Consider the following 15860-nt stretch of genomic DNA (forward strand, 5'->3'; position numbering starts at 1 on the left):
ATGCTGCTATTACCAAAAGCTTAGTCAAGGCTTCTTATTTCACTTTAGACCATAGCAAAAGACCAATTGTTCTCCCCTCCATCCACTCAACAACTTGAATGTTGTCTAAAACATGTTGCCTATTTAAGACTCTTGTGGCTCTCTACAACGTACATGATGACACCTGAGCTCCTTAATGTTGTACCCAGCTTTCTACATGGCCTGATCCCACTCACCTCTGTAATCTCTTTTCCTGCCACTCCCTCCTAACACTATGAGCTCTAATAATATTTAAATGTTTGTCATGCCCTAGAAACTGCGGTATCATCCCTCTGTCTTTACTCATGTTCCAGAATGCCCTTTACCTGGCCTGTATCTGCCATCTCTTAATTCTCAACTGGGTTGCCAGCAACATTTAGAAAACCATTGTTGAACCCCCAGAAAAAGCCACATGCCCTTCCCCTGGGCTCCTGGAGTACATTGTGCATATTTCCATCTTAACATTTACCATGTTATATGGCAATTTTGCACTTATGGCCTTATTTTCTTCAATGCACAAGAACTTTCTTGGGGTCAGTCTTTGTGTTTATAGCACTCAACATAGTGTCTCACTTAGAGTAGGTGCTCAATTGGGAATTGAACTCCTTACTGCCAAAAGTATTCTGACAGCCCAATCATATAGGTCCCACACCTCTCGTTTTTAATCAATAGCTTCCCTTTCCTTCATATTCTGGAACATGCCTACTCACAATGTATTCCCATCCATCTTTGGTCTGATAATTTCCACTTGCCAAAACCTTGATTACCAAGGTCAAGTTTATTAAGGTCCCAGAAGATTGTATTTTAAGAATAGGAGTAGAGTTACTGCTCTCCTTGTTATGTAAGGACAAATTGCTTTTGATCCATCCTACTGATGGTGCTCAAGAAGAATGGTTTTGCTAGATCAATAACTGGATGCCAAATACCAGAGGGTGTGTTGATCTACTTCAGTAAAGAAAGCACATCTGCGACTTCAGCTGTTATTGGGTTATGACCAGGATATTATCTACCATGATCCATTTGGCTTTAGCAAGGACCGTAAAGAATTAAATGGTAGTGTAATGGAGTCTACCAGCCCTGCATCCTTCAAATTCTTTGATGGTTGTGTTAATCTCTGTAATTCCTTCTGGGTGTGGTATTCCTTCGGATTTATTCTTTTGGCCAGAATGAGGGAAGTTTTGGGGTATTCAACTTAGCCCTTCCTAATATAATGGTCCTTATTCCATAAGTCTTGGGATAATGTAAAGGTTCTGCCAGCTGCTAAATATATTTATTCCCATTATATATCTGGAGACTGGGGAAATAACTCTAAGTGGGTTCACAGACCTACTGAACCCACTGGGAGAGGGATTTGAGCCACAACTCCATTTATTACCTGGCCTCCACAAGTTCCCACTCCTAACTGGAGAACCAAGAAGGTTTCAGTATAAGCTCAGACCCTGTATCTAATAATTCTTGGGAAGTCTGGGCATCCACCTTTCCTCAGTGCAAACTTCTCTTAGCAAATGGTGCAATGTCTCTTTGTAAAAGAATTAGGGGAAGATTTATTGTACATATTGGAGGGGGATGTTGTAGAGTTCTTTTTCCAGGGGATCAACTTTCCCTTCAGTCACTGGGTTCTTGATTTATAAACTGGTTTAGATCTGAGAACTCAGTGGGGGATAGAGATTTTCTATTGCAGCCTTCAGACAGCAGACATGCTTTTGTTTCATTTTTAATTTTACTAGCTGAGTAAAACCCTAGTTGGCTGTCCATCTCTCTCTCTTTTAGAACACCATGATCTATTAACCATTGCCATATATCACTGTAAGTCAAGGCACCTTGGTTACTCCAGCTTTGCTGCTGATTACAGTAATTACATTTACCTTTCATCTGAAGGTGAAGTACTACCACCTTGCCTCTGCCATTCTGGAATTCCATAATTCCCATGGACACCAGGAAGCCCAGGCTACAGGTAACAGTTGCCATAGAAACACCTGTGTCTCCCCCACCAGTGTATCCCTGCCAGAGAACATGGGTTCTCTGATCTCACATAGTAAAAATGTTCTAACATCCCCACCCCGTACTCCCCAGAGCTTTCTGATCCCTTCCTCATTACTATGCATTTCTAGAATTTCTGTTTAATTTACTTTAGTCCATTGTTACATCCAAGTTTCAAAGAGCCATTTCAGCAACCAGGTATCCTTTCCAGAATATTGAAATCTGGGTTTTAGTGAACACACCCAGGTCAGTGAATTCTCTCCTATCCAGCCTTATAGCCACCCCTCCCACAAAAATCAATAACCACATGGGATGCTCTGATATTGACTGGCATACATTAAAAGGCCCTGGAATTTATTTGGCATATAAATTATTTCCTCCTTGAGTGGAGATGTACTTCCCATAGGCTGAGACCTGACCCTGGTTATTGGCCTGGGGCCATGGGGGCAGAGGCACATCTTGAGGAGAATAAGTCTGGGTACTTCTCCAGGACAAGTCATTGCATGACCTCCAGATAAGAATAGACTATTCTATTTGGAACAAGTAGGAGGTTACTTTTGCTATCCAGAAGATGCAATGGAATTTATGAGTGCAGGCATCTCAGACTTGTCTGCCCATATTTCCCCATTCAGTCTTCAGGTCCAACTGTTGTTGTGGACTCTGACTTGGACATAGGAAACGTTTTGATATTATACATCATCTCCTTCATACCTTTACCACTCTTTCACCTTTCAGTATAGTCTGCTCTGTGGAGATGTGTCTTTTTCAAGGCTACCCTAAAAGGCCTTCTGGCTTTCAGTTTGCCTTAAGTTGCCAATTGGCTATCCTGAAACTACCAATTTATTTTTGCGAAGCTTTCAAAGTTGTTTATAGCATTTAGCTTATATGCAGAATCACTGAAATTGCACAGTTCATATTTCATACTGTTCTAGTTTGCTAGGCTCCCAAAATGCAGATACTGTGAAACAGGTTGGCTTTTTTAAAAAAAGTTATTATTTTTAGGAGGTATCAGGGATTGAACTCAGGACCTTGTACATGCAAACCAAGCACTCAACCACTGAACTACACTGGTTCTGCAAAAATGGAAATTTATTAACTTACATGCTTACAGTTTTGAGGCTGAGAAAAATGTCCTAATCAAGGCATCATCAGGCAATGCTTTCTCCCTGAAGACCATCTGCCAGCAATCCTGGATTCTTCTTTCAAATGGCAAGGCACAAGGCTGTGTCTTCTGGTCTGTCCATTCACTTCTGGGTTTTGTTGCTTCCAGCTTCTTGCTTCTGTGGCTTTATCTTCCTTTTGCCTGAATTACATTCTTTTATAAAGGACTCTGGTAAGAGGAGTAAGACCCAACCTGAATGAGGTGGGTAACATCTTAACATTAAAATCCTATAGAGTGTAGCTTGGTGGTTAAGTTCCTGATTTCCATGTCCAGGGTCCTGGGTTCCATTTCCAATATGGAACCTAAAAAAAAAAAAAAAAGGTCCTATTTACAGTGGGTCCACACCCACAGCAGTGGATTAATTTCAAGGACATTCTTTTCTGGGGTAAATATAGCTTCAAACCATCGTTCATGCATGTTTTTTATTCTCACCAAAACAGTGGAAACACAGCACAAATGTAACTCAACTGTTTTTATTTCACCTCTTGATACACATGCGTTCTACCAACCCTCTCTACCTTACCAATGAGTTAAAAAGAACTGAAAAGAAAGGGAACTATGGGTTGCCCTATCTTTCCCTTCCTTTCTCTATTATCATTTTCAGTGTAAGAGGGTAGCTAATCAAGTAAGATGAGTTAGAGAGGATATGATAAGTTTTCTTGGTCATTTGTATTTCTTAGAACACCATTACCTTCTTTCTGTGTTTGAAACAAGTTCTGGTTTCAGTGGAAAGTATGGACTCTGGGGCTGTCAGTGTCCCCATTTTCTCAGTCATAGATGGACCATGTTTACCTTGTGCTCAAGTCAAGTCCCCTTGTACTTCCATGCATTGTGGTATCATAAACACTACCTTGAATGGGGCAGCCAGGAACAGAGTAGGACATGTATTTTGCACTCCCTGACGGGAGAAGGCATTTGAACTTGAACCTGGATTTCTTGATCTGCAATCAAACACCCTAAGCTCTAACTACACATATTGTCAGGTCAAATTGCCACCTTTTCTCCCTTTGAGTCACACCCAGTACTCCTGTTGCTTATTAACTATTCGCCAGACCCCTCTCCCAACACCTATACACCAATATATGTGCAACGATCATCCTTGAACTTGGTCTTGTCAAGAATTCCATTTGATGCCTTTTATCACGCTGTCATTTTCACCTGGAATTCCTTTTCCCACCTCCCTTGTTCATTAAGTAAACTCCTCAAAGTGTAAAACATATTTCAAGTGTTACCTAGGGAATATGTCGCCAAAGCCCCCCACTTCTGTGTTCCCACAGCATCTAGTTTACACCATGTTCTTTGTTACCATGTCAGGCATTTCTGCTAGACTGTTATGCCCCAAGGCCAGGACAAGTAGGTTGTTAGGGTTAGGCACACAATAGGCACCTAACATGTGCTTATTGGGTGAATGAATGATAATGATGAATACAAGTGTGTGGCTTCAGGTGGCCCTGTGTAACAGAAGCACAAGTTGCTAATCTTCCTGTACATAGTAGACTCAAATTAGGGAGGCACCAGGGTTATAGCAGTGGCCTCCTTTGGCTACTGCTGACTTTGTTTGGGGAACAGCACCAGGGTTATAGCAGTGGCCTCCTTTGGCTACTGCTGACTTTGTTTGGGGAACAGTCTCTCCTCCCCATACCATATAGACCTGTATTATGAGAGGGAGAAGCAACTCCACTGAAGGTGGGGGCAGAGACATTTCTTGAACACTGTTTTTAGTTAATTGTGGTAACCAAGAAGGGACCCTATCCTCTGGCCAAAGTGGTTGGTCATGGATGGACACAGGTCCCAAGTCAGAGCTATTAAAGTCCTTCCTTAGGACTTTCCAGACGCAAGCATTTTTTTCTCTGATGACCAAAGTGTGAAGATGTGAACCTAGAGAATGTTGGAGACACAGTTTCATCTGCATGGAGAAGCTGGTTTTAGAGAAGGTGATTTAGGAGAGAACCGCAGGGGAGTGGCTGCAGCTCAAGTGGTTGAGTGCCTGCTTCCTATATAGGAGGCCCTGGTTTTATCCCCCAGTACCTCCTAAAAACAAATGAAAAAGCCAACTGTCATTGGGGATCAGCTGTAGCTCAGTGGTTGAGCACCTGCTTTCCAGCCTAAAAAAGGAAAAAAAGAGAGAACCAGAGAAGAAAATTGGAGGAAGGGAATCCTACTGGCTTTTTTTTTTTTTTAAAATACTTGTTTATTTACTTATTTCTGCCCCTTCACCCACCCTGCTGCTGCTGTTTTTGCTGTCTGTGTCCATTTTCTGTGTGAGCCTCTGTATCTATTTCTCTCTTTTTTGTCTTTTCTCATCTTTCCCTTCTCTAGGATTCACTGGGATTTGATCCTGGGGACCTCTGATGTGGAGAGCAGTTCCGTATCAGCTGCACCACCACAGTTCCTGGTTTCTGCTGTGCTTCACCTTGACTCTCCACTTCTCTCTTTTGTTGCATCATCATCTTGCTGTGTGACTCACTTGCATGAGCACTGCCTTGTTGCTCTGGCACTTGCGTGGGCACTGGCTTGCCACACAGGCGTGCTTTCTCTTCTACCTTTTCACCAGGAGGCCCCCGGGATCAAACCCAATTTCCGCCATATGGTAGGCAGAAGCCCCATCACTTGAGTCACATCCACTTCCCCATGATGGTTTTTGAGTCCCTAGAAGCCAACTTTTTTTTTTTTTTCATTTTTATTGTTCCCCTATAAATTCCTTCTTTTATTTTATATGAGCCAAAATTTAATTTCCACCATTGTCCACCAGTGCTAGTACAACACAACTCTAAAAGTGAAATCTCCTGGTAAGGAGCTGCTATATAAAAGGGGGTATAGCTCAGTGGTAGAGCATTTGACTGCAGATCAAGAGGTCCCTGGTTCAAATCCAGGTGCCCCCTGGTTGTTCTCTTTCTTTTCTTTTACTCTTAGAACTGATCCTAGATTTTGCCCTTTATAAGAGTAATTTGCGAGAAAAGATGATAAGAAACAATGAGATATTCTTAAGGAGTTGAAAAAGTGGATTCAGGGTAAAGAGAATCAACAGCTGTCCACTAGAGGGAGAGATGTGATCAGAATGAAACTTGAAACAAAACAAAGTCTTGTTTGTCACTGTAATGTTTGGCTTGGAGTAGGGTAAGATAGAAAAAAGAGAGTCTAGATTATTGCAATAATGATGTAATGAGCTGAGTTTGGCTGAGGATTATTCCTTTTCAACAATCTACTTCCGTCTGGAGGTACACTATTCCCACTGCTCCAGCAAGCTTCTCTTTCCCTTTTCCAATACTGTGGATAAGGACATCAGTGTGGAAGTATAGCAATATTGTATCCATAGGTGTAATTGTGTCCAGCTAAATATCTGACCTATGTGCGACAAATAGGGGTAGTGGACCATTGAGGCAGAAGCTGAGCTCGTTGCTGTGGAGTGTGGACAGACTCAGGGAGGAAGGGAAGATAGCAAGCCCAGCTTCCCACAGGTTGAGCAGTGACCTGACCAACCTCCAGGAGAGCCTCAATTCAGGGGTAAACATCTCAAAATATTTTGTCACCCAACTCCTTCCCACCCAAGATATCCCAGGGACATTGCTTCTTTCATACAGCACAGCTGCAAAAGCCCAGATCACTTAACCTCTTGCCTCTCTCAACCTCAATTTTCATCCATAACCATAAAAAGATTGTCTTGAAGTAAGCTGGAGTCCCTTCCTGTTCATCTTTTAATTTTTTTTTTTACAAATTGATTTTATCAACACATTAATAAAGCATAAATCCATCCAAGGTATACGATCAATGGCATTAGGTATAACCACATAGTTGTGTGTTCATAACTTCAATCATTTTTAGAGCATTTTCATTATTCCAGTGTGTTAGTCGGGGTTCTCTAGGGTAACAGAAACAGCAAGGGGTATCTGTTGATAGCAAGAGATTTATCAGAGTCTCTCACGCAGCCATGCGGATGCACAAGTCCAGGTTCCACAGGCAGGCTGCAACCAGGACCTCCAGTGAAAGTCCAATGAAGATTCTTGATGAGTTCTAGGAGATGCTGGCTGTCCAAAGACAAGCTGAGAAATTCTCTCTCAATGCTGGAATCACTTCCCCTTTTAAGGGATTCAACCGATTGGGTTAAGCATTACTCACTGCTGATGGCAATCTCTCTGACTGATGTAATTTAACCAGCTATCTATGATTTACCACTGCAGTAAAGTCAATGGTAACTAAAGTCCATCAATGCCTTGTATTACAGTTAGCCCAGTGCTTGCTTGACCAAGCAACTGGGCACAATTACCTGACTGAGTTGATCTAATAGCCTAACCATCACAATAATTATTATACTAAAAAACAAAAAACAAACCAACTGAGGCAGGTTAGTATAGGGAATGAGGGAAGATGAGAGAAGACATCCTGCCACAGCTGGGACCTGATGGCAGAGAACATGGCTTGAGATCCCACCCGGAACGCCCTTCTACTAAGAACAAAGTCAGAAAGACCCTGCCTACACCCTAGCCACAAGGTCCCATTTGGAACTCTTTCTGGGGTCAAGGGGAAGCCCTGGATACCTCCAAACAAAAGGCCCCCTCACTGGCCCCTGAGAGCTAACAGACAGGGAGCGTAAGGCAACCAATCAGAACAGCAAACACCTGGGGCCCCTCCCCAACATTAGGAAGGGGAAGGAAGAAAGGTCTTAAACGAGCTTAATTGGGGCCCCATGCGTGACTTATCCTGTAGCATGCCGCAATCCATATCTCAGATTGTGTACTTACCCTTTCTTGTTTCTTTTTTTTTTAAAAAAGATTGATTGATTTATCCCCCCCCCCCCCCATTGTTTGCTCTCTTGTGTCCATTCACTGTGTGTTCTTCTGTGTCTGCTTGTATTCTCATCAGGCGGCACTGGGGAGCTGTATCTCTTTTTGTTGCGTCATCTTGCTTTGTCAGCTCTCTGTGTGTGGCACCACTCCTGGGCAGGCTGCGGTTTCGTGCAGGGTGGGTCTCATTGCACATTGTGCAGGGGCCACTCTTTGCGCAGGGGGCAACCTTACATGGGGATATCCCTGTGTGGGCCAGCACTCCTTGCATGCAGCAACACTGTGCGTGGGCCAGCTCACCACACGAGCCAGGAGGCCCTAGATACTGAACCTTTGGACCTCCTAAATGGTAGGTAGGTGCTCTATTTGTTGAGCTACATCCACTTCCCTCGTTTCTTAATAAACTCTTTAGTCCCTTGCCTACCCTATGGTGTGTCCTTAAATTCTTTCATATTACAAGGCCAAGAATCTAGAAACCCAGAGCATTCTGCTAACATACTTGGTGAGCCAGGCAGGAGACAGAGGCAAGTGGCGCCCCCTGACACCTCACAAAGACTGGTAAGTGTAGGCTTTTAAGTTAAAGCCTGTCTGCGCCCTGTTTTGTTTTATTAGTGAGGCCCCAGAGACTCTCCCTGGGCTGTGCCTGGAGGTTTGTACATTACTAAGCCCCCAGGAGGCCCTGTGAGTCCTGTTAATCCATGACCTCTGGGGCCCTTGAGGCTGTTTGTCTGTAAGCCGCAGATCAGTCTCTGATTCTTAATTGCTTCTTAATGTCCAGTTTAACTGCAAAACTTGGTCCATGGCAGTGAGCATAGAATGAGCCCTCTCTCATGGCCACTTTCTGAGGCCTCTGCAAGAGTAGGCCAAAAGATGTGACCTCTCTATACATAATTTTTCTGTCACTTTTACTGAACCTGTGACTGGTGCAGGGGTTAGTGTATGCTCAGGAGACTTGAATCTCTGGACTGTTCATGTGCCAGCTGGGCCCTAAGCCTCAGCAGCATTGCAGCACCTACTCTCCAGTTCATTGGACTTACCCAGGTCAGCTAACAAGGAGGTAGAGATGGTCAACTACCACACCAGGGAACTGAGAGAGTCTATAATTGCAAGCAGGAGAATCCCATCCATCAGCCCTGTGGGATCTAAGCCCCCTCTCAATTTAGAGGTGGAGTGGGCATTGCCATCCCTGGTTCCTCAGGACGGAGGAATGAAATATGGATTAGAGTGGGGAAAACATGTATAAAACTGTACAATGCAAATTGTAAACCATAATGTAAATCATTTACTGTGATTAGTAGCAATGCCTCAATACTTGTACAACAATGTACCATCCACATGTAAAATGTTATTAATAGGGGAGCATGGAAAAGGGGGAAGGCCTTGGGTATATGAGAATCTCCTTTATTTTCTGTATGACTTTCCATAACCTAAAGCTTCTTTGAAGATTAATTGGAAAAAAACCTCCCTGGTTCAAAGATATCATGCAAAAGTATTTAATGAATAAACAAAAATATATTTAAATGATTGTTAAAAAATAAATAAAAACATTTTTCTTATGGGGACGTATTGGTGTGGGTATGATATAGTTAGTAAATAATACACAGTATAGTGTGGACTTAGTCAGGGGACTGTGGTCTTCTCCTGACTGGCAAAGGGGTCTGTGGAACAAAAAAAGTTAAGAACCCCTGCCTTAAAGAGATGAGGAAATGCACTGCCGAACTGGTCAATTGAAATTTACTCAGCCGAAGGACAAAAACCCAGCCTTATTTCAAGGAAAGCTGGTAGAGGCAATAAAAATACCTTCTGATGTATCCTAACTCTAGAGAAGGACAGATTGTCCTAGGAACTCACTTTTTTAGCCAGTCCACCTCTGATATCCATAGAAAGCTGCAGAAACTTTCCCTGGCTCCCCAAACTTCCATTAACTCCCTTTTAGAAATAGTTTTTTCAGTTTTCAACCATTGCGACTATGCTGCCAAGACGGAGAAGGTGAGAAGCGGTGGGAGCAGGGTCTGGGACTGGCTCCCCATTTAGCTGCTGCCCTTAAAGGCAGTGTCACCTCAGGGCTACCCGAACCCAGGCTCCACGTCAGCAGGCCCCAAGCTCACCACCCGGACTACCAGGGCCTTGCCCCAGGGGAGGACAGACAGACCTGAAGCCGTGCATAGCCATTAACCAGGAGCCTCGGGTGACCCTTGAGATGGCAGGTAAGATCCTTAATTTCTTAATTAACATGGGAGCCACTTATTCAGTCCTGAACTGCCACTCCAGACCTCTCTAGCTTCGATTGTGCCTAATAAGGGGAGTGAATGGGGAATCAAGATCTAGGCCATTTGCTAAACCTCTCCCCTGCCTCCAAGCCATGATTTAAAGGATTCCTGGTGATGCCAATTCTGCCTCTAACTAGCAGTGCTCCAAAATGTATTCATCAAGTGCAATGAATGTGCCATACTGATGAAAAAATTTGGTGATGTGGGAGGAGTGGGGGTATATGGGATCCTCTTATATTTTTTAATGTAATATTTTCTATGATCTATGTATCTTTAAAAAATTTTTTTTTACATCTATTGAAAAAAAAAAAGGTTCCTGGATATTCTTAGCTCCCTATATAGTCCCTTCCAACACTCCAATCCTTCCAACGAAAAAGCCTCAGCGGGCTTTACACCATGCACAAGGTAGCTAATGGGATGGAGCCCCGAGAGCAGTCCCAATTCGTGTCTTTTAGGGCAGGGTTTCTCTGGATCCCTCAGCTCCATACTGAGTAGCTGCTCGGGGATTTTTCTGGAGGAACAAAGCTGAAGGATCCTATGTGAGGTTTATGCTATGGACAGACACTGGGAGCTTTGTGTGAAGGTAATTCTAAAGTCATGTCTTTCCCTAAACTAAGTGTGTAAAATCCTATCTTCTGTTCTAATCTGTGCTTGCTTTAACTTTGTCAGTCTGCTCGTGCCTAGAAACTCGTAAATCAGATTTGGGGTTCACTTGCTACAAATTGGTAACGGTAAAAAGTAACCTAAAAATGAGTCTTTAAATGTGAATATCATCTTGCAATTGGACTTGATGTATTTTTAAAAATCACATGGAATTAGTTCAACGGGAGAAGCAGAAAAAACTTAGCAACATTGTTACTAATAAAATAGTTTTAGTTGTGCAGTTAATAAACAAAAATGCTCAATTTACTTTAAGGTGAAAACTTACTAGAAACTGTAACTGAAAATTAGCATTATTATATAGATGCCTTTCTAGTAATTAGTTTGGTGCAAAAGTAATTGCAGTTTTGCCTTGCTGAAATTTGCCATCCGATATTGGCATACATTCTTAAATAAATGTGGTAATGTTATACATCATTTTAATGTGCATTTCTTGCTTTATGCTTTTTTGCTAATGGCTCTTTACTTGCTGTTTATTTTATATTTATTTTAGACTATGGAAATGATGTTAGACAAAAAGCAAGTTTGAGGGATTTTCTTATTTGAGTTCAAAATGGGTCATAAAGCAGAGGAGACAACTCACAACATCGACAACGCATTTGGCCCAGGAACTACTAACAAATGTACAGTGCAGTGGTGGTTCGAGAAGTTTTACAAAGGAGACGAGCACCTTGAAGATGAGGAGCGTGGTGGCAGCCATCAGAAGTTGACAACAACCAATTGGGAACAATCACAGAAGCTGATCCTCTTAAACTACAAGAGAAGTTGCTGAAGAACTCACCATTGACCATTCTACGGTTATTCGGCATTTGAAACAAATTGGAAAGGTGGTAAAGCTTGATAAGTGGGTGTAAGAAATGAAGATTAGTTTAGTTTTCACATAAAGGAAGAAAATATTGATTAATGTAACCTGGCAGCCTACTGCCTCAGTTTCCCACTCCCGGGTTAAGCAGGAAAAAATAAAACCAGCTTAAGCCCGTCCTTTAGGCAGTAAAAAGATGCCCAAGAAAGAGCGAAGTCAATACCAATTCAGCACTAAATTCCATTCCTTATTTGGCAAAGGGGAGCAGATAAAAACTAATGGTTGGAATGTGATGGGGGAAGCGGTTAATCACAGACTTTTGCGCAGGAAACTTAAATCTTCTCGGATAGGCTGTAACTTCTGAAGTATCTAATCTTTGGAGAAACAGAGGAAGGGCTTGCGTGCTGGGCTTAGAGGTATAAATTGTGTCATTTTTCTTTGTTCGGCGCGCCAGCCACGTTTTCTGCTTGTGCGCCCCTTCTTGCTAGATTGAGAATAAATTATTTTCTTCTCCACAAACGGGTAAACCTTATTTTCTTCCAGAAGACGATTTCTTTCTAACAGTGGGTGCCTCATGAGCTGACTGAAAATTTTAAAAAACGTCGTTTTGAAGTGTCATCTTCTCTTATTCTTAGAACAACAGTGAACCATTTCTCAATCAGATCGTAACATGTGACGAAAAGTGAATACTATACAACCAGTTTAGGGGTTGGACTGAGAAGCTCCAAAGCACTTCCCAAAGCCAAACTTGCACCAAAAAAAAAAAGGTTATGGTCATTGCTTGGTGGTCTGCTACCTGTCTGATCCACTCAGCTTTCTGAATCCAGTACATCTGAGAAGAATGCTCAGCAAATTGATGAGATGAGCCAAAAACTGCAATGCCTGCAGCCGGCATTGGTCAACAGAAAGGGCCCAGTTCTTCTCCACAACAATGCCCAATTGCATATCACACAACTGCTTCAAAAGTTTGAACGAATTGGGCTACTAAGTTTTGTCTCATCTGCCATATTCACCTGACCTCTAGCCAACCGACTACCTCTTCTTCAAGCATCTCGACAACTTTTTGCAGGGAAAACACTTTCACGACCAGCAGGATGCAGAAAATGCTGTCCAGGAGTTTGTCAAATCCCAAAGCATGGATTTTACTCTACAGTAATAAGCTAACTTATTCCTCATTGGCAAAAATATGTTGATTGTAATGTTTCCTATTTTGATTAATAAAGTTGTGTTTGAGCCTAGTTATAATAATTTAAAATTCATGGTCTGACACCACAATTCCTTAGAAGGATAATATCAGAAATTGCTACATCTGGATAGATTTAGCCTAGACCTACTATTGTGATGGTAATTCTAAATTAAACTTACCTTTCTTTATGGTTTTTCCATTCAAGCCTCATCCTCCTGTATGCTTGCTTTTGTGATGGTAATTCTAAACTGAGTTTGCCTTTGCACATTGTTATTTCAGGACTGGCCTCATTTTGTAGCATGGCAACTTCTGCCCCCTATGGTTCAGGAGAAGGCAAATTTGACACACCCCTGTCTCCCATCTTTCCACTGCTTTCTCCCATGATTATCCAGGTGTGGGCTAGATTGCTGCCTGGGGGGATTCCCCAATCTCAGGGTTGGACATCCACCTTTCCAGTCCAGCGGCCACCAGAGTCCTGTTATCTCTGAGAACTGGGGAGTGGGGACCTCCCGTATTAAGTGTCAAGAATTCTGAAAGCAGCAGGTCATGAGGAGAAACCAGTTTTCCCTGAGACTCAATGACCTCAGTGAGTATACACTGGAATTAGTGTTGCTCATCCAAGGTCTGTCAAAGTCAAAATGGGAAATAAGCAGAGCTCCAAAGAAAAAGAAAATGTCATAAATTGTATTTTAAAGCATTGGGAACAATTTGGTTATAAGCCAATAATTAAAAGGAACAAAATTCTTGTGCAAAACTGCATGGCTATAGTACAAATTAATTAGAACTAGCCCTCAAAGAGACCTTTTGAATATAATGTTATTTTACAGTTAAACTTATTTTGTAAGAGAACAAAAATTATAAGGAACATTAGTGAGTTGTGTCTTTCTGTGTCTAACTATTTGTGTCAGCATGTATTTTCATACATTGGGATGCTAATTAAATTCTTAAAACAATGCTATTCAAATTGTTAAAAATTGCCAGGTGTAGCAGTTTGATATTATTGATCAATTCCAAAAAGATATATTGGATTATGATTGTAAATTGGTCTTTTCCTCTGGGCATATTAGAGTGTATTGGATTCAGAGGTTTTACTTTTACTTGATTAAGGCCTTGATAAGTAGAGTATTGCATCCCCACCCCCTTGGAGGGTGGGGACTCACAGAGAAACCACACTGCAGAGAAGGGAGGTTGGAGTTTTGAGCTGGAGCCCAGGATGTAAGCACACAGAGGAGCAGAGCAGCTGAGCCTGGAGAGAGTTGAGCCCTGGGGAGAGAGACCAGAGGCAGTTGCCTGAGAGTCTACAGTTGGACTTGTGAAGAGAGCAGGACAGCTGAGCCTGGAGAGAAACAAGTTCTGGGAAGAGAGGAACCCCAGAAGCCTGAACTCTTGGCAGCCATCTTGCTTCAACATGTGGCAACAGACTTTGATGAAGGAAGTAACTAATGCTTTATGTCCTGATAACTGTAAGCTTCTACCCCAAATAAATACCCTTTATAAAAGTCAACAGATGTGTGGTATTTTGTATCAGCACCTCTTTGCCTGACTAATACACCAGGGAATTAAGAATCATAGTTTGTCCTGTAATTCCCCAATTTAAACCTTTTAACAGCCTTAAAATAAGAATAATTAATAATCCAATTGTTGAATTTCAGTTAGTAAAGGAAAAAGTCCTTGAAAACTATGGAAATATCTTTTCTAAATTATAATTAAAACACATTAAACAATTATAATATGTTCCAGAACCTAAATGTCAGTATTCTTTTAAAGTGACTCACAAGTTCAGAGTTTTATTAAAGAGATTTTAGCCGCCTGTGAAGGAAGGAAAAAAGAACATTTCTTGCATAAACAGTAATTGTTTCCATTTTACTTATCTCAGGTGTAATCTCCCTAGGTTTATAGAATACCAATTAAATAAATTAGCATGACATTTATTAAATCTTTAAGATGATGAAAATTATAAGTTCATGTTTAAGGAAATATAGATCTGTCCTAAAGTGAAATGACTAAATTTCACAGACCAGAATGAGGAATATAAGACAAAACTTAATTGGATAAAGTAAATTTCATTGGTTGCTTACTGTAATTTAATAAGCTTATTTATTTTAAAAAATTATTTATTGAGCAGTTTTATTGAGAAATATTCATATACCATATGATCTATCCAAAGTGTACAATTGATGACTTTTTAAAAAAAATATTTATTACCACCCACCCTTGCCACCTGCACTTGCCTTCTGCTCTCTGTGTCCATTCTTTGTGCGTTCTTCTGTGTCTGCTTGTCTTCTCTTCTCGTCTTCTCTTTAGGAGGCACCAGAAACTAATCCTGGTACCTCTGACTTGGGAGAGAGGCACTCAATTGCTTAAGCCACCTCAGCTCCCTAGTCTTCTGCGTCTCTCACTGTCTCTCCTTTGTGTCCCTCTTTGTTGCATCATCTTGCTATGCCAGCTCTCTGTGGTGAGGGCCAGCTTGCCTTCACCAGTAGGCCCAGGAATCAAACTCAGGGCCTCCCACATGGTAAATGGGAGCCCAATTGCTTGAGCCACATCTGCTTCCCTAATAAACTTATTTAAAGGTAAAGTAATGAGTCTATGTGTTTATGGTTAATTATTGTCTAATCTGAATTATTATTAGACAATGATTGTCTAATCATTGTCTATCTGAAGTACTTAAATGGCTAATTCCAGGAAATTATTATTAAATAGAAACCTAATTCGATAGTATCTTCATAACAGAAAATCTTGTCAGAGGCCACCTCAATCTGCATATTAAAGTGGTGGTAAGGTAAGATAACCTTAATTCCATTGGAAATCTTAGATTTTTATAAAATAATGGAGAAAGTAGTTTTTCCTGTACTCCTAAAATAAAATACCCGTTAATTAACATAATCATGGTAAAAGTATAGAAGTAAAAAGTAAAGTACTAAATAGTTAAGTTCATTTGATACATTATAAACTTCATTAGAAGTACTTAGAAAGTGTATAAAAAAGGAAGACTTCAGTA

The 15860-nt window shown here is 41.4% G+C and overlaps 1 non-coding gene across 1 annotated transcript; it reads left to right on the top strand.

Moving 5' to 3' along the window:
* The first annotated feature begins 5970 nt into the window (after positions 1 to 5970).
* Positions 5971 to 6042, top strand: TRNAC-GCA (transfer RNA cysteine (anticodon GCA)). Its single transcript has one exon. It is a non-coding gene; the product is annotated as a tRNA-Cys (tRNA).
* Positions 6043 to 15860: the final 9818 nt, after the last annotated feature.

This window comes from Dasypus novemcinctus, chromosome 5 (assembly GCF_030445035.2).
Source record: "Dasypus novemcinctus isolate mDasNov1 chromosome 5, mDasNov1.1.hap2, whole genome shotgun sequence".
In the NCBI taxonomy this organism is placed as follows: domain Eukaryota; kingdom Metazoa; phylum Chordata; class Mammalia; order Cingulata; family Dasypodidae; genus Dasypus; species Dasypus novemcinctus.